Below are 27,091 nucleotides of genomic sequence, written 5' to 3'. Positions count from 1 at the left end.
CTCATCACCTCATTTAATACTTCGGTTAATACTATAAAGGAAACATTACTTTCCCCGCTTTAAATAAGAGGAAACTAAGAGGTAGAGAGATCGCTTTGCCGTATCTGAGTAACTTCAGAGCCCAGACTTTCATACGGCACAGTAGGTTCATATTTTATTCTATGAAAAACATCTTTTTCTCAGTTTTATTGAGATACAGTGTACATATAGTACTGTGTAAGCTGTATATTAAAAAGCAGAAACGTTACTTTCCCAACAAAGGTCCATAGTCAAAGCTATGGTTTTTCCAGTCGTCATGTATGGATGTGAGAGTTGAACTATAAAGAAAGCTGAGTGCTGAAGAATTGATGCTTTTGAACTGTGGTGTTGGAGAAGACTCTTGAGAGTCCCTTGGACTGCAAGATCAGTCCTGAATGTTAATTGGAAGGACTGATGCTGATGCTGAAGCTGAAACTCCAGTACTTTGGCCACCTGATGGGAAGAACTGACTCACTAGAGAAGACCCTGATTCTGGGAAGGATCGAAGGTGGGAGGAGAAGGGGACGAGAGAGGATGAGATGGTTGGGTGGCATCACTGACTGAATGGACATGAGTTTGAGCAAGCTCCAGGAGATGGTGATGGACAGGGAAGCCGGGCATGCTGCGGTCCATGGGGTCGTCGAGTTGGACACGCCTGAGCGACGGAAGTGACCTGAAGCTGTAAGGTGTGCAGCATGATTTAACGCATACGTATCATGAAATGGTTAGCACAGGAAGTTTAGTGATCATCCATCGTCTTACATAGATACAAACTAAAGGAAAAGGAAAATAAATATTTTTTCCCTACGATGAGAACTCTTAGGTTTTATTTACTCTTGTTAACAACTCTCATATATAACATGGAGCAGTGTTAATTATGTTAATTGTGTTCTGAGTTACATTCCTAGCATGCATTTGTCTTATAACCGGAAGTTTGTACCTTTTGACCGCCTTCCTCCAGTTCCCTCTTCCTCCACCTCTGATAACCACAGATCTGAATTCTGTGTGTGTGTATGTGTGGTTTCAGGTGTAGATGACCCACACCACCATGTTCCCAGTGCACCACATCCCGATTCAATAGTTCTATATATACATTGCAAATGACCCCCCACAGGGGCTTCGTTTTCTAAAATGCCCTACATGCTGACAGTGTTTTTAGTTTTCTTGAATTTGGGCAATTTTCTTTATACCTTCATTTTCCAAATTTTAATTGAAACACTTTGTAAAGTCAGTAACTCTTATTTAAAGAAATTAAAACTTTCGTGGTCACAGAGTGTCCGAGGCATGGCTAGATCCAGGCTTCTACTAAATGTGTGTGCTGTAGAATTGAGTATGACATTTCATGAAGAATACGGGTTAATTTTTTTAAAGGGGCTAGTTGATAGTTGAGAGTTTGTAGCTGAAACAGTGGAAGGCTGGATCGTATGTAACAGTAGCATTGGTTTTACTTGTCATATCTTTGAAATGATCTTTGAAATGAAAGACCCTGTCACCACTGAGAAAATACCCAAATTCTTATGACCCTAATTCCTTCTTTTATCATCAGGACTTGCATCACTTGTTGCAGAAAATGTCACACTTCTAAGGGAATGTTTAAAAACCTAGGGCACTCCCTGTACTTGGAAAAAACTCATTATTGGCAAAACTACATCCTTAAGTGGAAGAAAGCAAACTCATTGCTCCAGTTTCAGGTTTTCAGTGTGCTGAAAAGACACAACTCGTTACATTTTATTATTCTGCCCTCTTACAAACTGGCATTTAAGTTTTCATTTTCTTGTAGTATGTATACATCTATTTTCTTGTAGTATGTACACATTGATTTAAATGTTGGCCAGTATTATGCTTGGCATGAGACAGAACAGGAAGCTTCTGAACCACCCCCACCCTTTCCTTAACCTCAAGTCTCTAAATTTGATGTCTTCTGGTATTTAACTCCTTATTCTAAAAGTATCTTTACCTTGCCTTTTTTTTTTTTTTGTAAATTTTTAAATCAGTGTTAGACATTGCCCTTTTTTAGGAGAGAGGTGTTTTTTTTTTTTTTTTAATTGTGGTAAAATATAAAATTTAAAATTAGAACCATTTTAAGGGTACCGTTCTGTGACATTGACTACATTATTATATAACCATTACCACTACCTATCTTTAGAACTTTTCATCTCTCCAAACTGAAACTCTCTACCCCCTACCCTTTTTTAAACTCTGTATCCTTTAAACACTTAATAACTATTCTCTCCTCCCCTCTACCCTGGCAGTATTTTATTCTTTTTGATGCTGTTGTAAATGGAATTATATACTTAATTTTTTCTTTTGAGCATCATTGTTAATTGTGTAGAAGTGCAGCTGATGTTTGTGTTGATTCTATATCCCGCAGCTTAGCTGAATTTATTTTACCAGATGTGTGTGAATGCTAGAGAGAGATCAAGGTTTCTCTGTGAAGATCGTGCCCATCTGTGTGCTTACTCCTTCAGTCGTGTCCAGCTCTCTGCGATTTCATGGCCTGTAGCCTCTAGGCTTCTCCGTCCATGGGATTCTCCAGGCAAGAACCCTGGAGTGGGTTGCCATGCCCTCCTCCAGGGGATCTTCCCGACCCAAGTCTCCTGCATTGCAGGCAGATTCTTTACTAGCTGAGCTACCAGGGAAGCCCCGAGTCATCTGTGAATAGAGAAAAATGTTACTTCTTTTTAATTTGAATGCCTTGTGCTTATTTTTCTTGCCTAATCATTCCGGCTGGAACTTCCAGCATGTGGACTGAAAGAGGTGAAAGCAATCGTGCTTGGCTTTCTGGCCTTAGAGAAAGATTTTCATCACAAAATGTGATGTTAGCTGTTATATGACATATTGACTATGTTGAGATAGTTTCCTGCTATTACTAGTTTGTTGGATGTTTTTGTTAAAAACAGGTGTTGAGTTTTGTTGGGAATGAGCCCCCTTGGGCTTCCCAGATGGTGCTAGTAGTAAAGAATCGGCCTGTAAATGCAGGAGACGCATTGGAGGTGAGGGTTCAATCCTGGGGTTGGGAAGATCCCCTGGAGGAAGAAATTGCACCCCCCTCCAGTATTCTTGCCTGGAAAATTCCATAGACAGTGGAGCCTGGCAGCTACAGTCCATGGGGCTGCAAAGAGCTGGACATGACAGAGCACACAGACCTCAGTTAGTCATGGTGTATAATCTTTTTAGCATGCTGCTGTTAGCACTTCGCTGGAATTTTGCTGAGGCTTTTACGTTGGTATTCATAAGGGATGTTGGTCTATGGTATTCTTTTCTTCAGTCTTTGCCTAACTGGTACCAGGGCAGTGGTGGCTTCATGGAATGAGTTTGGGAGCGTTCCCTCCTCTTCAGTGTTTTGTAGGAGTTTGAGAGGAACGGTGTTAATTCTTCTTCAGATGTTCAGTAGAATTCAGTAGGACAGGGCCAGGGTTTTTTGAGGAGTGAGGAGGCTTGATTACTGATTCACTCTTACTAGTCAAGGTCTACTCAGATTTTCTGTTTCTTCATGATTCAGTCTTGGTATGTTACATGTTTCTAGGGATTTGTCCGTTTCATCTAGGTTATCCAGCGTGTTGGTATACAGTTGTGCACAGTGCTTGCTTATAATCGTCTTCATTTCTGCAAAATCAGTAATAAGGTTTTTACAACTTCTCTACCATATACTAGGAATTATGACATTATCACAGATACTTCCTAGTATCTCCAATAGAGTTGTAGAACTCTGAATACTATTTTTCATACAAATAAATCAGAGGAGTTTTCAGTTTCCGTTGTTTTTCTGTGAAAACATTCCTCCTCAAGTCCTCTGACCTCCTGCTCCAGTGCTTACTGATGGCTTTTTAAGCCAGCTGCACAGCTGCCATCCTTTATCTCTCTCTTGTTTGGGATTCTTTCCTTGAGTTCATGTCTTTTTCCTTTTTTAAAAAATAAAGTAACACGCTCAAATAACTTCCTAAGAAACAGTGCATCAGAAGTGAATTGTTTTTAGATCTTAGATATCTAGATATGTCTTTATTTACATTCACATGCTTGAGTAATAGTTTGATGGAGATAGAAATCTAACTTGAAAATATTTTACTTCAGGATTATGCAGCATCATTTTATTGTCTTTCAGCTTTGGGAAGCCACTTATATTCTCGATCTTTGTGCGAGTCTGTCTCCCTCTTTCTTTCTTGCCTTTTCTGTTCCCTCCCTCCATTGTTAAGATCCTTTCTTAATCCCCGTTGTTCTGAAATTTCACAGTCACACCTCTTAGTGTAGTTATTTTTTCATACATTGTGCTGGGCACTCAGAGGGTCCTTTGAATCTAGAAACTCGCGACCCCCTGTTGAAATTGTTTGACACTAGTTCTCTGATTGTTTCTTTCCTTAGTACTTTTCCAGTCTCTTTCCAGAACTCCTCATTAACTGGATACTGGAGCTCTGGAACTAATCCTCTCATTTCCTCATCTTTTATCTCCTGTTTCCAGCTTCCTCCTGTTTCTCCTTTTGGAGAGATTTCCTGACTTAGATCTGTCTTCAGCTCTCGCAGTTGCTTGAACATACTAGTTAACCTTGCTGTTCCAACTCTCAAATGGGCTTAATGATGGTGCTTACTCTGGAGGGTTACCGTTCAGAGTTAGTGTGTCTAGAGCATGACTTATAGTAATCATATATTGCAGCAGTCAGTGCCCAGCTCCGATTGCTGCTACAGTTTTGTTTTCTTCTTTGCTGTCTTATTTTTCATTTTAGGAAGTCTTTTCTGGTTTTCTTTTATAGCAATTTTTTCTTTGATTTTCCTTTCTTGATTGAAATTTTATTGGTTGTTTTTGAGGATCAGTACACAGATATTTCAGTTTGTTCACAATTTGTAATGTGTGTACCGAGCATCTGAAAAACCATGTAGTTGGGAGTTATATTAGTTCAGTTTAGTTCAGTCGCTCAGTCATGTGCAACTCTTTGCGACCCCATGAATTGCAGCACGCCAGGCCTCCCTGTGCATCACCAAATCCTGGAGTTCACTCAGACTCACGTCCATCAAGTCAGTGATGCCATCCAGCCATCTCATCCTCTGTCGTCCCCTTCTTCTCTTGCCCCCAATTCCTCCCATAATCAAAGTCTTTTCCAGTGAGTCAACTCTTCGCATGAGTTGGCCAAAGTACTGGAGTTTCAGCTTTAGCATCATTCCTTCCAAAGAAATCCCAGGGCTGATCTCCTTCAGAATGGACTGGTTGGATCTCCTTACAGTCCAAGGGACTCTCAAGAGTCTTCTCCAACACCACAGTTCAAAAGCATCAATTCTTTGGTGCTCTGCCTTCTTCACAGTCCAACTCTCACATCCATACATGACCACAGGAAAAACCATAGCCTTGACTAGACGGACCTTACTCGGCAAAGTAATGTCTCTGCTTTTGAATATACTATCTAGGTTGCTCATAACTTTTCTTCCAAGGAGTAAGCGTCTTTTAATTTCATGGCTGCAATCACCATCTGCAGTGATTTTGGAGCCCCAAAAAATAAAGTCTGACACTGTTTCTCCATCTATTTCCCATGAAGTGATGGGACCAGATGCCACGATCTTCGTTTTCTGAATGTTGAGCTTTAGGCCAACTTTTTCACTCTCCTCTTTTACTTTCATCAAGAAGCTTTTTAGTTCGTCTTCACTTTCTGCCGTGAGGGTGGTGTCATCTGCTTATGTGAGGTTATTGATATTTCTCCCGGCACTCTTGATTCCAGCTTGTGTTTCTTCCAGTCCAGCGTTTCTCATGATGTACTCTGCATAGAAGTTAAATAAGCAGGGTGACAATATACAGCCTTGACAGACTCCTTTTCCTATTTGGAACCAGTCTGTTGTTCCATGTCCAGTTCTAACTGCTGCTTCCTGACCTGCATATAGGTTTCTCAAGAGGCAGGTCAGGTGGTCTGGTATTCCCATCTCTCTCAGAATCTTCCACAGTTTATTGTGATCCACACAGTCAAAGGCTTTGGCATAGTCAATAAAGCAAAAATAGATGTTACTCTGGAACTCTCTTGCTTTTTCCATGAACCAGCGGATATTGGCAATTTGATCTCTGGTTCCTCTGCCTTTTCTAAAACCAGCTTGAACATCAGGAAGTTCACGGTTCACGTATTGCTGAAGCCTGGCTTGGAGAATTTTGAGCATTACTTTACTAGCATGTGAGATGAGTGCAATTGTGCGGTAGTTTGAGCATTCTTTGTCATTGCCTTTCTTTGGGATTGGAATGAAAACTGACCTGATATTAAGAGGATATCAAATGCCAGTATCTTCAAATGTTGCTAAACTGTTAAATTGTAAGCCCCACTGGTTCACAATGTAGCATCAGGTACCTGTTCAGGTTTTCAGTCTTTCACAGCCTATTAGCAGTTACTGGGAAAATGGACTGCCATGGCCAAAGGAGCTGCAGAGAGCAGGCAGCTCGGACAGGCAGAGCCAAGGTCAAGAAGTTGTTTTCTTGAGGAAACAATTTTACTGAAAACAAAATGAGAACAGAAATAATTTTAAATGCTAAAGGCATATTAAGTGCACAAAACTGGCGGTCCCAAGTTGTCATTTGGTGTGCTTTATATAATAGGAAATGAAAAGGACCCCCCTCCGTGGCACACTGAGCTGCCACCCAAGACAGTCAAAGCGTCCTGCACTCAATATTCTGCTGTTTTCAGGTTGTATCGAAAAATAAGCAACAACAGATGATGCACCACTCAAAAAAAAAAGAAAACATTTACCCTTGAAAGACTGTGTATGGTGGGATTCCCTCCTTAAAAATGTTTCTAGAACTGCTTTTTTTTTTTTTAAACCCTGTGTTTACAAAATAGCTGGTAACTATTCCTCCGCCTTTCTCATGAAGTGAAACAGGGACCTCTACGACTTGGTGTGTGACGCCCCGCAGCGTTGGCCCCTTTCTCTCCCGCTTCATCAGAGGCTGGACTCTCCTCTCTCAGTTCTCCATTTTCTGCAGGTAAACCTTCTTTAGTTTCTTGCTTTTGGTGAGCCACTGTGGCCTGTTTTCCTTTGCTCCCGTATTCTTTTTTTTTTGGTCTGAAGAGTTAACCCTTTCCCGTTTTGTCTTTGTTTCCACTTTTGCGGGAGCAGGTTTAGCTGAACAGGATGGAACTACCTGGCGAGTTTTCCTTGTCTCGTGGATGAGGTAGTCTGTCCTTTCTAGTGAGGGTGATGATTCCAGTTTCTTGCTGTTTAGTTTTCTTTTGCTGCTTCCATAGACGCTGTTTTATCCAAATTCCTTTTTGTCTCTTTTAGTTCCCTTATTCTATAAGGAATATTTTTCTCACATGGCTAATGATCCTTATTGTTGGCTCACATTTTTAAAGTGAAGCACTTAAAACTGAAAGCAAAGACAAACATGTTTTGTGCAAGAGGAAGTCTTGTCAGCTTCCAGTTTGATTTTACTTTGGGGTGATTAGATGGGCACCCACATACTTTGTTTGGAGAGTGCCCCAGATGTCAGTATTCATAGGTTTCTTTTTCAAGTCCATTCAGGTTTTCTAAGCAAGAATTCTTCAGTTTGGCGGTGGGTTGGGTGGTGGGGGGGCAGAGCTTCATGCCTTGTCTGCAGCATTTTCAAAGCTGGGGCACAAGGTGAGGGTCTGAGGCTCAGTACTTAGTGTCCCTCGTTGCACTGTGAGGACGGGGTCTCCCCCCTCACTGTGAAGATGATTCTGTATCTGGTCTGGGGCGTGGTGGCTACACTCTCCCCCAGGGAAGTGACGAGATGATGGTCCTCGGTGAGTCACGAGGCTGCATGACAGGTGTTCAGCCAGCCCCTGATTCTCCGTGTGTGTCTCAGCCCAGCCTTCTGCAGGACTGTGAGATCTAGTACTGAGCCCTTCCAGGGCTCTGGGGTGGCAGCTAGCTGATTTCTCATTAGTATTCCCCTCCGTAGTCATTTGGAGTTCGGCTTTGTTCTTTATGCTGAGTCAGTTTCCTCTCCACCATCTGCTTTCCATCTTCCTAGAGTTTGTTAGTATTTGTGATCCGCTGTCATCTCCTTGACTACTATCTTTGCCCTTGTGGATTTGTACTTTTTTTTTTAATCCCTCACTCATACTTAAATGTGATTTGTTGAAGAAAGAGAGATAATAAATGCCTGTATTTGCTATATTTAACTGGAAGTCAGGTAAAGTATTACTAGTAAATCAAATTATAGTTGTTCCCTAATAGATTGAAGATACTTCATAAATATCCATTCATCTATATAACAAATACTTAATGAGTGCCTACTGTGTGCTAGGCCTCATTCTGGTTTTTAAGATACTCTCCTCGTATGAAAACTCTATTCTATTGGGAAATAACCAACATCTAAACAAACAAATCATATCACTCATATCACATGCTAGTAAAGTAATGCTGAAAATTCTCCAAGCCAGGTTTCAGCAATACGTGAACCGTGAACTTCCTGATGTTCAAGCTGGTTTTAGAAAAGGCAGAGGAACCAGAGATCAAATTGCCAGTATCTGCTGGTTCATGGAAAAAGCAAGAGAGTTCCAGAAAAACATCTAGTTCTGCTTTATTGACTATGCCAAAGCCTTTGACTGTGTGGATCACAATAAACTGGAAGATTCTGAAAGAGATGGGAATACCAGACTGTATGCAGGTGAGGAAGCAACAGTTAGAACTGGACATGGAACAACAGACTGGTTCCAAATAGGAAAAGGAGTCTGTCAAGGCTGTATATTGTCACCCTGCTTATTTAACTTCTATGCAGAGTACATCATGAGAAACGCTGGACTGGAAGAAACAAGCTGGAATCAAGAGTGCCGGGAGAAATATCAATAACCTCACATAAGCAGATGACACCACCCTCACGGCAGAAAGTGAAGAGGAACTAGAAAGCCTCTTGATGAAAGTGAAAGTGGAGAGTGAAAAAGTTGGCCTAAAGCTTAACATTCAGAAAACGAAGATCACGGCATCCAGTCCCATCACTTCATGAGAAATAGATGGGGAAACAGTGGAAACGGTGTCAGACTTTATTTTTTTGGGCTCCAAAATCACTGCAGATGGTGATTGCAGCCATGAAATTAAAAGACGCTTACTCCTTGGAAGAAAAGTTATGAGCAACCTAGATAGTATATTCAAAAGCAGAGGCATTACTTTGCCGACTAAGGTCCGTCTAGTCAAGGCTATGGTTTTCCCTGTGGTCATGTATGGATGTGAGAGTTGGACTGTGAAGAAGGCAGAGCACCAAAGAATTGATGCTTTTGAACTGTGGTGTTGGAGAAGACTCTTGAGAGTCCCTTGGACTGCAAGGAGATCCAACCAGTCCATTCTGAAGGAGATCAGCCCTGGGATTTCTTTGGAAGGAATGATGCTAAAGCTGAAACTCCAGTAGTTTGGCCACCTCAAGTGAAGAGTTGACTCATTGGAAAAGAGTCTGATGCTGGGAGGGATTGTGGGCAGGAGGAGAAGGGACGACCGAGGATGCGATGGCTGGATGGCATCACAGACTCGATGGACATGAGTCTGAGTGAACTCCGGGAGTTGGTGATGCACAGGGAGGCCTGGTGTGCTGCAATTCATGGGGTCGCAAAGAGTTGGACACAACTGAGCGACTGAACTGAACTGAAACAAACAAAAATTGTCAAGAGAGCAGTAAGTGCTCTAAAGAGAAGTGAAGAGACAGGAAGTGATAAAGAGTAGTACTGTCTAAGCACCTTCAGGGAAGCCGTCTCTTAGAAGGTGACATTTTAAATGGAGACCTGAGTGACGTGAGAGAGGGATTCATTTGTGAGTTCCCCCGGCGTGGCACCGGGAGTGGCCCAGGTACAGGAGAGGGAGCATGCTGGGCACAGTGCAGGAACCACAGAGAGGCCTGAGCGGCAGGAGTGCGTGGCGGGGAGCAGAAGTGGCGGGAGATGAGATGAGTTCCGTGGGCCATGCTGGAGAATTTGTATTTTCTTCTCTGTGTATTGGGGAGGAATTGGAGAGTCTGAGCAGGAGGTTGACCTGTCTTTGAAGGTTGTAGCAGGAGCGTGCTGATCATGCAAACCGCCACTCAGACCCTGATCTGACAGACCAGTCTCTTCCTTGAGGGTAGGTACTTTGAAGAGCTTCCCGCTTTGAAACTGTTGCTATCCATAGTCCCTGCTGTGGATGTACCTGTGTGGCCACGTCCATAACACATTACCCTTGTCTTGATTCAGCCAACCTGTATTCTTGGTGGACTGATTGAGCTGATAAGATTCCTACTTTTAAGAATTGGAAAGCAAGTATTTTTGTTTTTACATGAAATAGGCATCTCTGAAAAACCCTGTGTTTTCCACACTAGAGGTAACAGAACTTATAGGAAAAAAAAAAAACATTCACAATGGCCCAGAGCACTAACAAAAATTATAATCCTAGTAAAAATGCTAATATAATTAAGACATTAAATTCTGAATAATCAAACATTAGAGTAAGCATAGGATTTTGTCTTAAAAACAAGGTGACAGTAACTTTATGGTAGCGGATACAAGGGAGGGTTCAGTTCAGTTCAGTTCAGTTGCCCAGTCGTGTCTGACTCTTTGCAACCCCATGAATCGCAGCACTCCAGGCCTCCCTGTCCATCACCAACTCCTGGAGTTTACCCAAACTCATGTCCATCGAGTCCGTGATGCCATCCAGCAATCTCATCCTCTGTTGTCCCCTTCTCCTCCTGCCCCCAATCCCTCCTAGCATCAGAGTCTTTTCCAGTGAGTCAACTCTTCGCATGAGGTGCCCAAAGTATTGGCGTTTCAGCTTTAGCATCAGTCCTTCCAGTGAACACCCAGGACTGATCTCCTTTAGGATGGACCAGTTGGATCTCTTTGCAGTCCAAGGGACTCTCAAGAGTCTTCTCCAACACCACAGTTCAAAAGCATCAATTCTTTGGCGTTCAGCTTTCTTCACAGTCCAACTCTCACATCCATACATGACCACTGGAAAAACCATTGCCTTGACTAGACGGACCTTTGTTGGCAAAGTAATGTCTCTGCTTTTGAATATGCTATCTAGGTTGATCATAACTTTTCTTCCAAGGAGTAAGCGTCTTTTAATTTCATGGCTGCCATCACTATCTGCAGTGATTTTGAAGCCCCCAGAAATAAAGTCTGACACTGTTTCCACTGTTTCCCCATCTATTTCCCATGAAGTGATGGGACCAGATGCCACGATCTTCGTTTTCTGAATGTTGAGCTTTAAGCCAACTTTTTCACTCTCCTCTTTCACTTTCATCAAGAGGCTTTTTAGTTCCTCTTCACTTTCTACCATAAGGGTGGTGTCATCTGCACATCTGAGGTTATTGATATTTCTCCAGGCACTCTTGATTCCAGCTTGTGCTTCTTCCAGCCCAGCGTTTGTCATGATGTACTGTGCTTATAAATAATAAGGGTGACAATATACAGCCTTGAGGGACTCCTTTTCCTATTTGGAACCAGTCTGTTGTTCCATGTCCAGTTCTAACTGTTGCTTCCTCACCTGCATAAGGGAGGGTTAGAGTTGGTGAATTATTGCACGAATGCATAAAGATTAGCCCATGCGATGGGGTTTTCCAAGGCAGAGAGCACATGGCCAGAATGAAACTATGAAAGAACTAGGTGTGAATAGGCCTCATGCACCAGGCTGAATTTCTGTTAGTTTTGATGCCAGTCTGCTTTGCATTCCGTGGTGTTTACACTGTGCTATAGAATAGAATGCGTTAAGGAATTGGAAGCAGTCAATTTTGAGTCAGTGTGATTTCAACTCTTGTATCCCCACCATTTCTCTGTTTGTTTTGTAGAATCAAAATCACATTATGGTAATAACCTTGCAACAGAACATACTTTGCTAACAGTGATACTGTTGAATCCTTACTGTGTACCAGATATTGTTAAACTCTGTATGTGTTATCATTTTGCTTAATCTTAATGTCTGTGAAATGGTGCTCTCAATTTTCAGGTTCAGGGAGTTAAGACCCAGTAAAGAGTTAAATACATGTTTACTGGAACATGACTAGTGTAAGGTTACATTAGACTCTGGAGTTAGAAGATCATACAGCGTCAGGTCTTGAGTTGATGCTACATGCAAGCCCAGGTTGTTGGGGAACGTAGAAGCAGAGAAAGCTAGTCCTCCAAGAGAAGCTTGGGAGTGATCAGACTCTCAGAAAAATGCCAAGGAACGTGGGCAGGTAGCTTCAGAAAGATGGAGAGAGAAGCTGCCTCACAGCTCTCCACTGTGCAAATAGCGTGGTCATGCATCCTGAGAGACTGGGCTCTGTGAGTGTCTTTCCAGCAGGTATTCACCCGAGCAGGTTAGAGTGTCATTTGTAACCAGTCACAGGTAGAAGCACCCAGAACCTCCCAGTACTACTTGACATGTGTCTGGCATGTCACATTTCAGAGGTATACACTACAGTTTTCTGTAAGTAGATTAATGTGACTCATTTCCCCCATGAAATTGAATAAGTTATCTGTTGGGGTTCAAGCCCATGGCTCTCAGATACACACACGGATTGGTTTTGGGTGGGGAAGGTGCTGTGGAGAGGGGGGGAACGCCAGGAATGGAGGAAGAGGGCTCCAGTTCCTTCATTTCCTCTCGGTACAGCTATATATTTATGTATTTATTCTGCTGCTGGTAGTCATTTGGACTGTGTAAAGCAAAAAGTGAAGTCGCTCAGTCGTGTCTGACTCTTTGCAACTCCATGGACTGTAGCCTATCACGCTCCTCCATCCATGAGATTTTCCAGGCAGGAATACTGGAGTGGGTTGCCATTTCCTTCTCCAGGGGATCTTCCCAACCCGGGGATCAAACCTGGGTCTCCCGCGTTAGGCAGACGCTTTACTGTCTGAGCCACAAGGGATTGTGTATCGCTCCCCTTTTGGGAGTGACAGGCTGGGGGTGACATTGGTGATGTGTCCCTAGTGCACGTGTGCGAGAGCTTCTTTAGGCTCACGGCTGATACGGTAGGTGTGCATGGTCGTGCGGAGGCTCCTAGTCAGCTTCAGGAGGCCATACCGCATGGTCCAGTACCAGCAGCACTGATTGGATGGGAATAACTGACATTCCACATCCTTGCTGCTATGTGGTAGCATCTCACTGGTCAGGTAGGTAGGAAATTCTTGCGCAATATGACTTTATGCTTCTGCATTGATTAATGACATTAAACATGATCTTATATTTTTATGGGTGCCTCATTTTTTGAAATTGGGTTCATAAATGTATTTGTTTTCTCTTGTCTTTTCTCATTAATAGGAATTCTTCATAGATTCATGATGTCAATCTTTTTTGCTTATATGTTTTGCGAGCATACTCTTAGTTCATGGCTTACCTTTTTATTCTCTTCATGATATTGTATATTCACCAGTGTTTTCCTTTGTAGTTTTCACTCCTTGTATCTTGTTTATGAAATTCATCCCTGCCCCACGGTTCAATGCTTAAATTGTCTACTGACGATTTAGTTTTGCCTTTTAGAGTTCAGGCCTTTGGGCCTCCTGGAATTGACACTTAAGTGTCATATGAAGTTTATAATAAGGATCAAGTTTCCTTCACCTTTGTTCTTGGCCTTTCAGATTGTTGTGAATTATCTGTGGTCCTTTTGACCTTCAACATATATTTTAAAGTTAATTGTTAGGTTATACATATAAGAAACAAAAAGCCTGTTGGCTGTTTAAAATTGGAATTGCGTTTGCTTCATGAATGGATTTAGGGGGAATTTATCTTTTTAAAAAATGAGTTTATTTTTGGCTATGCCAGATCTTTGTTGCTGTGCGGGCGTTTCTCCAGTTGTGGCGGGCGGCCTTCTTTTGTTGTGGAGCAGAGCCCTCAGTGCCTGCAGCTCCTGGCTCTGCAGCGCAGGCTCAGTGGCTGTGGCAGATGGGCTTAGCTGCTCTGTGGCACATGGGATTTTGTGGACTTTGGACTGAACCCGCATCTCCTGCATTGGCAGGTGAACTCTTTATGAGCCACCAGGGAAGTCCAAAAAATTATATCTTGAGGGCACGGAGTCTTATAATTCATAAACAGAAAATTTTTCCATTTATTTAGGTTTTTAATTTTTTCTGCTGAAATGCAGCATAATTTTCATGTGATTTGTTTCCCAATACTTAACATTTTTTGATGCTATTTGAAAAGAGTATACTAAAGTTTTGTTTTCCAACTCTGCTGGTATATAAAAATGCAAGTGATCTTGTCTATAGATATGGTTTAAATCCAGCACTCTTATTTTTTATAGGGATTGCATTTTTTAAAATTTACTTTATATTGGAGTGTAGTTAATAATGTGTTAGTTTCAGGTGTACAGCAGAGTGATTCAGTTATGCCTATTCTTTTTCTAATTCTTTTCCCGTTATTACAGAATATTGAGCCAAGTTCCCTGTGCTATATAGTAGATACTTGTTGACTATCTATCTATTTAAAATACAGTGGTATGTACCTGTCAATCCCAGGCTCCCAATTTATTCCCGGTCCCACCTTTTCCCTTGGGTAACCGTTAAGTTTGCTTTCTAAGTCCGTGAGTCTGTTTCTGTTCTGTTTAAGCTCGTTTGCATCCTTGTTTCTTACATTTTGGCCGTTACATTATGGCTGTCTTTCTCTGACTTCACTCAGTATGATATCTCTAGGTCCATCCATGTTGCTGCAAATGGCATTCAGTTCAGTTCAGTCGCTCAGTCGTGTCTGACTCTTTGTGACCCCATGGACTGCAGCATTCCAGGCTTCCCTGTCCATCACCAACTCCTGGAGCTCAACATTGTGTCCATCGAGTCGGTGATGCCATCCGGCCATCTCAGCCTCTGTCGTTTCATCCTCCTGGGCTCAATCTTTCCCAGCATCAGAGTCTTTTCCAAGGAGTCAGTTCTTTGCATCAGATAGCCAGAGTATTGAAGTTTCAGCTTCGGCATCAGTCCTTCCAGTGAATATTCAGGACTGATGTCCTTCAAGATGGACTGGTTGGATCTGCTTGTAGTCCAAGGGGCTCTCAAGAGTCTTCTCCAATACCGCAGTTCAAAAGCATCAGTTCTTTGGCGCTCAGCTTTCATTATAGTCCAACTCTCACGTCGATACATGACCACTGGAAAAACCATAGCTTTCACTAGACAGACTTTTGTTGGCAAAGTAACGTCTCTGCTGTCTATTTACTATGCTGTCTAGGTTGGTCACAGTGTACCTCATTGTAGTTCTTTTTGAAAATGTTTTAATTAAAAATATTTATTTTTAATTGAAGGATAATTGCTTTACAGCATTATGTTGGCTTCTTCCAGATGGCCGTATTTCATCCTGTTGAGTGGCTGAGTAATGCTCCATTGGATGTGTGCACCACTCCTTCTTTATCCACTCTGTTGATGGCATCTAGGTGCTTTCCATGGCTCGGCTGCTGTAAGCAGCACTGCAGTGAGCATTGGGGTGCATGGATCCTTTCAAACCATCGTTTTCTGCAGATACGTGTGCAGGGGCGGAGTTGCTGAATCATACGTTAGCTCTGTTTTTTTTTAAAGGAACTTCCATACACTTCTCCCCAGTGGTTATATCAATTTACATTCCCACCAACAGTGTAGGAGGGTTCCCTGTTCTCCACACTCGCTCGAACATTTACTGTTTGTAGACTTTGAATCATGGCCATTTTGACTAATGTGAGGTGATACCTCATTGTAGTTCTTTTTGAAATTTTTTTAATTAAAAATACTTATTTTTAATTGAAGGATAATTACTTTAAATATTATGTTGGCTTCGGCCATGCATCAACAGACTCAGTCATCGGTATACATGTGTCCCCTCCCTCTTGGCCCTTGCTCCCACCTCCCACCCCTGACTGCATCCTACCCCTCTAGATGGTCACATAGCACCAGTTTGAGCTCCCTGAGTCATACAGCAAGTTCCCACTGGCTGGCTGTGTTACACGCGGCAGTGTGCATGTCTCAGCGCTGCTCTCCACTCGCCCCGCCCTCTCCTTCCCCTGGCCGCCCTCCCATGTCCACAAGTCTGTTTATCAGCGCCATCTTGCCAGGTTCTATATATGCATCAATGTATGATACTTGATTTTCTCTTTCTGACTTACTTCACTCTGTATAACAGGCTCCAGATTCACCCACCTCCCTAGAACTGGCTCAAACACTTTTTATGGCTTAGTAATATTCCACCCTATGTATGTGGCACATGCTGTTGATCTGTTCACCCGTTGATGGGCACGTGGGTTGCCCCCATGTCCCAGCTGTAGTGAATAGTGCTGCTGTGAGCATAGGGCTGCACGTGTCTTTTCCAGGTATGGTTTTATCATGGCGCATGCCCAGTAGTGGGACCGTGGGGTCATATGCTGGGTTTACTCCTAGTGTTTTAAGCAGTCTCCATACTGTTCTTTATAGTGGCTATATCTATTTACAGTCCTACCAACAATGCAAGAGGGTTCCCTTTTCTCCACACCCTCTCCCTTCTGACCTGTATGAGGTGATACCTCATTATAGTTTTCATTTCCATTTCTCTAATAATTAATGGTATTGAACATCTTTTCATGTGCATCTTAGCCATTGGTATATCTTTGGAGAAATGTCTGTTTAGGTCTTCAGGCAGTTTTTTCATTGTGTGTGTGTGTGTGTTTTAATATTGAGCCTCATAAGCTGTTTGTAAATTTTGGAGATTAATCTCTTATGAGTCACATGGTTTGCAGATGTTTTTTCCTGTTCTGTGGGTTGTTTTTATTTATGGTTTCTTTGGCTGTACAAAAGCTTTTAGGTTTAATAATGTCTCATTTTAAAATTTTTTGTTTTTATTTTCATAACTCTGGGAGAATTCTCTCTCTATTAATTCTAATGGTTTCACTATATATTCATTTAAAATTTTTTTCCAGTCCTTATGTTTTTGTCTTGCCTTTCTGTGCTGGCTGGAATCTTCAGTACAGAGTGTAACAGAAGTGGTGGGAGCAGGCAGTGATGTCTTGTTCCTCGTCTTACAGGAATGCTTTCAACAAGGCCTTCTCTTCTGTTCCTAGTTAGAAGGAAACTTAGATTCAGCAGATGTTGGGTTTTTAATCACTTAAAAAAAAATATACTAAAATGTGATATCTCTCTTTTAATCAGTTAGTGTGGTGAATTAGATTTATTTGTAAGCTCATCTTGATTCTTGGTTTTTTCTTATTCAGTCGCTAAGTCGTGTCCAGTTCTTTGAGACTCTGTGGACTATAGCACGCCATGCTACATCCCACAGATTATGGGGCTAATCCCAGTCTAATCATGATTCGCATATACATTTTAAATTCAGTTTGCTAATGTTTTGTTTAGGAATTTTCCATCTGTGTTCATGAGAAGACTGACTTTAAATTTTCTTAAGTTTTGTAATCAGGGTTATGCTAGCTTCATAAAATGAGTTGGAAGGAAAGCCCCTCCATTTCTACTTTCTGTAATAATTGATGTAAAATTTAAATTATTTGGTCCTTGAATGCTTATAGAACTCATCAGTAAAACTGCCAGGGCTTAGAAAGGTTTTAAACTACTGATTTAATTTCTTTAATGGTTAAAAGGCTATTCAGATTTTTTTTTTTTTTTGGCTAATTGACTTTCAGTTTTAGTAAGTTATATTTTTCTAAGAATTTGACTTCAAGTTTTCACATTTATTGGCATATAGCTGCTCAGAATAACTGTTTTATATTTTTAATGTTGAAGCATCTCTAGTTATAGCTTATTTTCATTTCTAAGATTATATTATTTGTGTCATCTCCCCTTTTTTCTTGATTGATTTTACCAGAGAGTTGTTTTTACAACTTTACATGTGCTTACTTGTCATTCATATTACATCTTTGATGAAGCACCTGTTCAAATCTTTTGACTTTTTTCTTTGCTGTTGTTGAGTTGTTTGCGTTCTTACTCTTGAGTTTTAACAGTTCTTTATATATTCTAGATACATGTTCGCTATTAGATAAGTGGTTTCCAAATATTTTCTCCCAATCTGTGGCTTTTCATTCTTTTAGCAGTGTCTCTTGAAGAGCAGAATCTTTTTTTTATTTTGATGAAGTCTAATTTATCTCTTTTGAATATTATAAGTCATGCTTTTGATGTTGTATCTAAAAGTCTTTACCTAATCCATGGTCACAAAGATTTTCTTCTGCATTTTCTCTAGAAATTTTATAGCTGCTAGGCTTTACATTTATGATTATCTTTTTGTTGTTGTTGTTATTTTAACTTAATCACAATATAATAAAATCTGATCTGTATGATAACGAATTTTGGGTGGTGGTGGTTGTTGTTTTTTCCTAAGCTTTGATGAAAACAAAAGCAATATCTGGGCCATTGTGTTTTTTCAAAAAATTCCAAGATAATTCTGATATGCATCTGGATTTTAAAAAGTGGTTACAGGTTTTCTATTAAATGATAGTTTTAGTGATAAAGAATTTTGTTATTTTCTGTTGACCAATCATAAATCAATTATTGTATTAAGCAGCAGTCACAGCAGTGGAAGATGTTTCTCAGTTGTCACAGTCAGTAGCCAAACAAAAAATAAAAGGTCACTACAACTGCAAGCCTTGATTAACCTACCAGAATAAACGCATAGAATTTGGGGTGTTGAGTAGAGTGGTGATGAGGGAAAGTGCAGACGTGAACGTGTGTTTCATCTCCCCAGCCAGTCTTTGCGTTCTGGTTCCTGCATTTACTCCAGTTATGTTTAAAGTAATTAGTGATATGTATGTCCCTTTTACCATTTTCTTGATAGTTTTGGGTTTATTTTGTGTAGGTCTTTCCCTTGCGTTTCCTGCTCAGAGAAGTTCCTTTAGTATTTGTTGTAAAGCTGGTTTGGTGGTACTGAATTCTCTTTTAACTTTTGCTTCTCTGGAAAGCTTTTGACTTCTGCATCAAATCTGAGTGAGAATCTTGCTGGGTAGAGTATTCTTAGTTGTAGGTTCTTCTCTTTCATCCCTGTGTATATAGATATGCTGCTGCTGCTAAGGCGCTTCAGACGTGTCCGACTCTGTGTGACCCCACAGATGGCAGCCCACCAGGCTCCCCCGTCCCTGGGATTCTCCAGGCAAGAACACTGGACTGGGTTGCCATTTCCTTCTCCAGTGTATGAACGTGAAAAGTGAAAGTGAAGTCGCTCAGTTGTGTCCGACTCTTCGCGACCGCATGGACTGCAGCCCACCAGGCTCCTCCATCCATGGATTTTCCAGACAGGAGCACTGGAGTGGGTGCCGTTGCCTTCTCCGACATGTAGATATAGATAGACTTTATATATCTTGCCATTCCCTTCTGGCTTGTAGAGTTTCTGTTGAGAAATCAGCTGATAACATTATGGGAGTTCCCTTGTATGTTATTTGTTGTTTTTCCCGTGTTGCTTTTAGTGTTTTATCTCTGTCTTTAATTTTTGTCAGTTTGATTCCTCTGTCTCAGCGTGTTCCTCCTTAGGGTTTTTTCTGCCTGGGATTTTCTACTTCCTGGCCTTGGTTGACTGTTGCTTTTCCCATGTTAGGAAAGTTTTCAGCTATTACCTCTTCAGCTGTTTTCTCGGGTCCTTTCTCTCCCTCTTCTTTCTGGGATCCCTATAATGTGAATGTTGGTGCCTTTCATGTTGTCCCAGAGCTCTCTTCAGCTGTCTTTTTTCCCCCCTTCATTTTTTCTTCTGCGTTCTGTTCTGCTGCAGCGATCTCCACCGCTGTGTCCTCCAGGCCGTATACCCACTCTTCTGCCTCTGTTGTCCTGCCGTCCATTTCTTCTAGCATTTTATGCATGTTTGTTCGTTAGTTCTTATAGGTCTTTGGTAGACAATCTTCTCCATTGTTTTCCTGAGATCCTGGATCATCTTCACTATTATTATTCTGAATTCTTTTTCTGGAAGATTGCCTGTCTCTACTTTAGTTGTTTTTCTGGGGTTTTATCTTGCCCCTGTATCAGGGACATAACTTCGCTTTTTCATCCTGATGAACTTTCTGTAATGTGATTTTTGCTCTAGCCATTGTAGGATTGCAGTTCTTCTTGCTTCTTCTGTCTGCCCTCTGATGGAGGAGCCTAGGGGGGGTTGTGTAAAGTTCCAGATGTGAGGGACTGGGAAAAACTGTGTCTTGCTCTGGTGGCAGGGCTGTGGGCAGCAAAGCTTTAATCCTGTGTCAGCCGACGGCTGGAGTCGTCCCCCTCCCTGTTGGTAGTTTCAGTTCAGTTCAGTCGCTCAGTCATGTTGACTCTCCGCGACCCCACGTACCGCAGCACACCAGGCCTCCCTGTCCATCACCAACTCCCAGAGCTTGCTCACACTCGTATCCATCCAGTTGGTGATGGCATCCAACCATCTCATTCTCTGTCATCCCCTTCTCCTCCTGCCCTCAATCTTTCCCAGCATCAGAGTCTTTTCCAGTTAGTCAGTTCTTCGCATCAAGTGGCCAAAGTATTGGAGTTTCAGCTTCAACATCAGTCCTTCCAATGAATATTCAGGACTGATCTCCTTTAGGATGGACTAGTTGGATCTCCTTGTAGCCTAAGGGTCTCTTGGGCTACAGTTCAAAAGCATCAATTCTTCAGTGCTCAGCTTTCTTTATAGTCCCAACTCTCACATCCATACATGACTACTGGAAAAACCATAGCCTTGACTAGACGGACCTTTGTCAGCAAAGTAATGTCTCTGCTTTTTAATATGCTGTCGAGGTTGGTCATGGCTTTCCTTCCAAGGAGCAAGCGTCCTAATATCATGGCTGCAATCACCATCTGCAGTGATTTTGGAGTCCAAGAAAATAAAGTCTGTCACTGTTTCCATTGTTTCCCCATCTGTTTGCCATGAAGTGATGGGACCGGATGCCATGATCTTAGTTTTTTGAATGTTGAGTTTTAAGCCAGCCGTTTCCAGGTCTCCTCTTTCCCTTTCATTAAGAGGCTCTTTAGTCCTTCACTCTCTGCCGTAAGGGTGGGCGCCTGAAGCAGCCCAGCCCTGGGTCTGTGGGCTCTATGGTGCAGTTAGTGGCGACCTCCAAGAGGGCTTCACACCAAGGGGCCCCTTCCCCGCCTGCTGCTGCCAGTGCCCCCTCCCCATGGCGAGCCCCTGCTGACCCAGGCCTGCACAGGAGACCCTCCAACGCTAGCAAGTAGGTCTGGTTCAGTCTCCTGCGGGGTCACTGCTCCTTTCCCCTGGGTCTTGTTTCCCCCAGTCCTGTGTAAGTCCTGTAATCAAATCCTACTAGCCTTCAAAGTCAGATTCCCTGGGGATTGCCAGTCCCTTTTTTGGAGCCCCAAGCTGGGAAGCCTGACGTGGGGCTTAGAACCTCTGCAACAGTGGGAGGGCTTCCTTGGTGTTATCACTCTCCAGTCTGTGGGGCGGCCACCCGGCGGGTATGGGATTTGATCTTTAACATGCTCGCACCCCTCCTCCGTCTCTGCTGCAGCGTCATCTTTGGATGTGGGTACCTATTTGGGTGGGTCCCAGTGCCCTCCTGTCAGGGGTTGTAAACGGAGTCACACTAGATAGATTTATTGTTCTGCAGATTGCTTTTTAAACTGTCAACAGTGATAATACATAATTCTTTTACTATCATATTGTATTACATAGGTTACAGCTATATTTTTTTTAGCCCCTCTTCTTAGAAGCACATTTAAGTTGCTTCCACAGTTTCTCAAACATAAATAGTGCTGCAGCAGACATCTTTGTCTTTGATGCCTCCTGGACTCACTTGTGGGTATATTTCTCTAGGCTGGAAGTAGAATTGCTGAATTAAAAGCTATCTAAGTGGCAGACAGAACTTTAATTTGAAAAGATACATGCACCTCACTGTTCATAGTAGCACTGTTTACAATAGCCAGGACATGGAAATAAGCTCAGTGCCCGCTGAAGATGAACGGGTAAAGAAGATGTGGTGCATGTATGCTGTGAAATACGAGCCATAAAATAGAATGAAATGTACCGTGTGTAGCAAGAAGGATGGACCTAGAGATGGCCGTAGTAAGCGAAGTCAGTCCGAAAGAAACGCCAGGTGGCATTACTTATATGTGAATCTAAAAATATGACAGACCTGAGCTTATCGACAAAACAGGAATAGACTCACAGACATAGAGAACAGACTTGTGGTTGCCAAGGGGAGGGGGAAGGAGAGGGAAGGGTAAGGAGTTTGGGATTAGCAGGTGCAAAGTGTTATATATCGGAAGGAGAAATAGCATGGTTCTGTGGTATAGCACAGGGAAATGCACCAATATCCTATGATAAATCGTAGTGGGAAAGAATATGAAAAAGAGCATATATGGATAGCCGAGTCACTGCTGTGTCACAGAAATTAACACAGTGTAAATCAACTGTACTTCAGCAAATTTTTTTTTAAAGCTATCTGGTTGGAATTTTATCTTCCAGGTTGTTTCTTTTCCTTTTGTAAGTTTTTTTTCTTAAATCAATCATGCATTCTTACATGCAGAAAGTAGCTGGGTCGTTGATCAGCTTAGTTGTTAATTCAGTGAGCATTCATTGAGGACATACTGTGGGACTCTTCCTTCTTGGGGTTTTCATTTCTTTCCAACTCAGCCCCCCCTATTTATGGCAGTATTTTATTATTTTTTAATTTATTTTATTTTTTTTATTGCAGTATTTTAAAATCAACCTTTTATTACACCAGAATGATGTTCAGAGGAAATACAACAATTCATATACAAATAACTTAAAAAAAATTAATATAGTACAGTAACTATTCAACAGAAATAAAGGTAGTTTATCATGAAGGCAGTATTTTATGTAAGTGCTTAGGCGCAGCTGTCACAGAAGATAGAATGGAGAATTCAGATGGTTGTATGTGCTTAAATAACCTGTGACTTAAGAGTAGTAAGAAGATGAAGCGTTTTGGGATTTGGAATAAGATTAGTGTTAGAATTGATCAGAAGATGAGGATGTGTGTTGTCATTGCAGAAGAGCTGCACCTTGTGGAGAAGCGTCTTGTCAAGATAATCTCTGCTGTCTCAGAAGACAATGGTGATGATCCATACCAGAAAATGTCTCCTTTCTTAAAACCTCACTGCATTTGAGGTGTATACGTTTAGTATCTGAAACTTTAAAAGACTTTGGAGACCATATTTGTTCATTGGTCGCAGGACTGGAGGTTTAGAAACCTTTTTGTCTGCCCAAACATAAAATACAGAAAATCCTAAACATCTTACATGGGGAAAAATAGCATTTTACTGAGGATTGTAGTTTTAACACTGCACTTGATTTCCTCAGGAAACTTGTAATAGAAATGCTGTGTGGTTTTTTTTTAATATACTACATTGAATTTATATTTATTGCATCATTTAATCCTCCCAATATCTGTGAGGAAAGTGATATTAACCTCAAATGAGTAGACAGAGTCTTGGAACAATTACAGGACTTACCCAAAGGCACCCGAACGAGAGCTGGCAGAGTGAGATGTTTCCAGGGTGCTGGCTGCCCACTGAGATGATTCCATTCAGATCATAGTTACAGAAACACAGCGCCTTGTTGAACTTCAGTAGCAGTTCTTGAGTCGGTAAGGAGATTGAGGAGTGCTTGTTTACAGCAGTTTGTAAACCTTTTCATTGGAGCATAGTTGGTGCACAATGTTGTGTTAGCTTCTGCTTCACCGCAGAGTGGGTCAGCTAGAAATATACATACATATAGGTTCTCCTTATTGGTCAGTACAGAGCGCTGAGCAGGACCTGTACCGCAGCTCCGTACTGTTACCTGTTGTGTGTCTACTTTATGTGCAGGTAATGTGTGTGTATCAGTTCCAATCTCCGGATTTATCCTTCTCTCCACTTTCCCCTTAATAAGCGTGAGTTTGTTTTCAATAACTGTAAGTCTGTTTCTGTTTTGTAGGTAAGTTCATTTGTATCATTTTCTTAAATATTAGATTCTACATATGAGTGATTTATTTGACTTGCTTCAGTTCATTCCAGTTCACTGCGGGCTTCCCTGCTGACTCAGTGGTAAAGACTCTGCCAGTGCAGGAGATGCAGGTGTGATCCCTGGGTCAGGAAGCTTCCTTCCCACTCCAGCATTCTTGCCTGGGAAATCCCGTGAACAGAGGAACCTGGTGGTCTGCAATCCATGGGGTTGCAAAAGAGTTGGACAAGACTTAGTGACTAAACAGCAGCAACAGATGGTCTGTTTCATACACGCACCACGCCTTCTGTATCCGTTCTGCTGATGGACGTTCATGTGGCTCCATGTCCTGTCTGTTGTGAATATCACTGCAGTGAGCATGGAGGTGCGTGTACCTTTTGAAACTCTGTTTTATTCTGGATATGTACCTAGGAGTGGGATTGTTGAGTCAGACGGTAACTATTTTTAGTTTTCTAGGGAACCTCCATATTGTTCTGCATAGGGGCCGCACAAATTTGCCTTCTTGCCAACAGTGTAGGAGGGTTCCCTTTTCTCTACGTTCCCTCTGGCATCTATTCTTTGTAGGTTTTCTGATGGTGGCTGTTCTGACTGGTGTCAGGTGACACCTCATTGTAGTTTTGATTTACATTTCTCTAATAATTAGTGATGTTAAACATCTTTTCAGGAGCTTTTTGGCCATCTGTGTGTCTTTGAAGAAATGTCCATTTCTTCTGTCCATTTTTGTGATGGCGTTGCTTTTGATATTGAGCTGCTTGAGTTGTTTTCATATGTTGAAGAATAATCCCTTGTTGGTCACTTTGTTTGCAAATATTTTCTCCCATTCTGTGGGTTGTCTTTTCTTTTTCTTTGTGGTTTCCTTTGCTGTGCAGTAAGTTTTAAGTTTAATTAGGTCCCATTTTGTTTTTATTTTCGTTGCTCTAGGAGGTGCATCCGAAAAGGTCCCACCGCGACTCATGTGTGAGGGTTTTCTACCTGTGTTTTCCTCTGAGAGTTTTACAGAATCTATTCTTACATTTAGGTCTTTAATCCATATTGAGTTTATTTTTTTTGTAAGGCGTTAGAGAATGTTCTAATTTTTTCTTCTCTATGTAGCAGCTGACCAGTTTTCTCAGCATCACTTATTGGCAAGATACTTTTTTCTCCATTGTTCATTTTTGCCTCCTCTGTCATAGAGTAGGTGACCGTGGATGCCAGAGAGTGGGTTTATCTCTGAACTTGTTTCCTGTACCACTGATCCGTATTTCTGTTTTTGTGCCAGTACCATACTAGATTTAATTACTGTAGCTTTGTCATACAGTCTGAAGTCAGGAACCTTGATTCCTCCATCTCCGATTTTCTTTCTCAAGATTGCTTGAGCAACCTGGAGTCTTTTCTGTTTAATAACAAATTGTAAAATTTTTTGATCTACTTCTGTGAAAAATGCTATTGGTGATTTGATAGGGATTGCTTTGAATCTGTAGATTACTTTGAGTAGTATAGTCATTTTGACAATATTGATTGCGTCCAGTCCAAGAACATGGTCTATCTCTCCATGTTGGTGTCATCTTTGATTTCTTTCATAAGTTATCTTATAGTGCAGTATGTTTTTATATCTCATCTTACCAAAAAAGAAGGAAAAGCTTTCCTTGTTTTTTCTTGAATGGGTAGAAGTTTTTCTTTTAAAAATGAAGAAAAGAACAAGATTATTTCAGACTTTGGATGGAAAATAAGATTCATTGTATTAAATTCTAGCAATATTTGCTGGCTGTAGAAGGTAACTTTGTTTTGGAAACATTTTTTTTGTCATTCTGTTGTTTTGGCCACACTGCTTGCCTTATGTGATTTAGCTCCCCAAGCAGGGATTGAACCTGGACTGTTAGCAGTGAGAATGCCACTGGACTGCCAGGACATTCCCTGGAAATAGTTTATTCCTTATTTATTTATTTATTTATTTATTTTTTACTATAGAAGTGATTCAACATTCTGAAAGTTTTGAAAAAGAAGAAAACCATATTTCCTTCATTTTGACACATTACTTTATTATTTTGCTGACAAATGTCCATCTAGTCAAAGCTATGATTTTTCCAGTAGTCATGTATGGATGTGAGAGTTGGACCATAAAGAAAAGTCACTAACTTTTTATTGCTTTATCAATCACCTCCCTATAAAGAAAAAGAATGATCACTTCTACTGCTATCTCTGTCATTCTGTATCCTCAATTTTATTTTCCTCCATAATGCTTAATACCAATTGACAAACATATACTTGTTTACCTGTCACATGAAATGTAAATTCCAGAAAAAGGCAGGAACTTTGTCCCATTTGCTGTTGTTCTCCACCCCCTAACACCCCCTGTCTAAAACTGGAACATAGTAAGCACTCGGTGTTAAGATTTCTTTTTTAAATGAACAGACATGTAGTTTTTGATCTTTTTCGGGTGTCATCCGGTTGTAATCATCCTGTGCACACAACTTTGTATCTTTTGGTCAAATTTCACAGACTAACCGTCGTCATTCTTTTTGCAGAATGCTACATGGCCTGCATGACCATCATTTTTCATAGCTACATAATTACGTATCAAGGGAAAGTCGCTCAGTCGTGTCCAACTCTTTGCGGCCCCATGGACTGTAGCCTACCAGGCTCCCCCGTCCATGGGATTTTCCAGGCAATAGTACTGGAGTAGACTGCCATTTCCTTCTCCAGGGGATCTTCCTGATTCAGGGATCAAACCCAGGTCCCCCACGTTGTAGACAGACGCTTTACTGTCTGAGCCACCAGGGAAGTCTGTGTATCAAGGGAGCATAGCATAATTCACTAACCCATTTCCTAGTTTGGGACATTCATTGCTGACCTTTCTGTAATATAAATTAACACTGATAAAAAAAATATATCCATGCTATATCAGTCAGTGATTACAGCCGTGAAATTAAAAGACGCTTGCTCCTTGGAAGAAAAGCTATGACAAACCTTAACAGCGTATTAAAAAGCAGAGACATTGCTGACAAAAGTCCGTCTAGTCAAAGCTGTGGTTTTTCCAGTAGTCGTGTATGGACATGAGAGTTGGACCATAAAGAAAGGTGAGCGCTGAAGAATTGATGCTTTTGAACTGTGGTGTTGGAGAAGACTCTTGAGAGTCCTTTGGACTGCAAGGAGATCCAACCAGTCAATCCTAAAGGAGATCAGTCCTGGGTGTTCATTGGAAGGACTGATGCTGAAGCTGAAATTCCCAATACTTTGGTTATCTGATGCAAAGAAGTGACTCCTTGGAAAAGACCCTGATGCTGGGCAAGATTGAAGCCGGGAGGAGAAGGGGACGACAGAGGAAGAGATGGGTTAGATGGCATCACTGACTGACTGGACATGA

At 41.5% G+C, this 27,091-nt stretch overlaps 1 protein-coding gene across 14 annotated transcripts in view; it reads left to right on the top strand.

Annotated features, from left to right (window-relative positions):
* Positions 1-27,091, top strand: part of NR2C2 (nuclear receptor subfamily 2 group C member 2) — a 111,631-nt gene that overhangs the window by 20,064 nt on the left and 64,476 nt on the right. The window contains exon 2 of one of the 14 annotated variants that reach the window (XM_069561019.1): positions 6,851-6,961. The exons of the other annotated variants lie outside the window; for them this stretch is intronic. The gene's annotated coding sequence lies outside the window, so the exon portion shown is untranslated. The remainder of the gene's footprint in view (positions 1-6,850; positions 6,962-27,091) is intronic. 14 annotated transcript variants of the gene reach the window in all.

Source organism: Ovis canadensis, chromosome 19 (genome assembly GCF_042477335.2).
Source record: "Ovis canadensis isolate MfBH-ARS-UI-01 breed Bighorn chromosome 19, ARS-UI_OviCan_v2, whole genome shotgun sequence".
Taxonomy (NCBI): Eukaryota; Metazoa; Chordata; class Mammalia; order Artiodactyla; family Bovidae; genus Ovis; species Ovis canadensis.
Note: the sequence above shows the minus strand (reverse complement) of the source record. Positions and strands in the feature narration are given on the sequence as shown.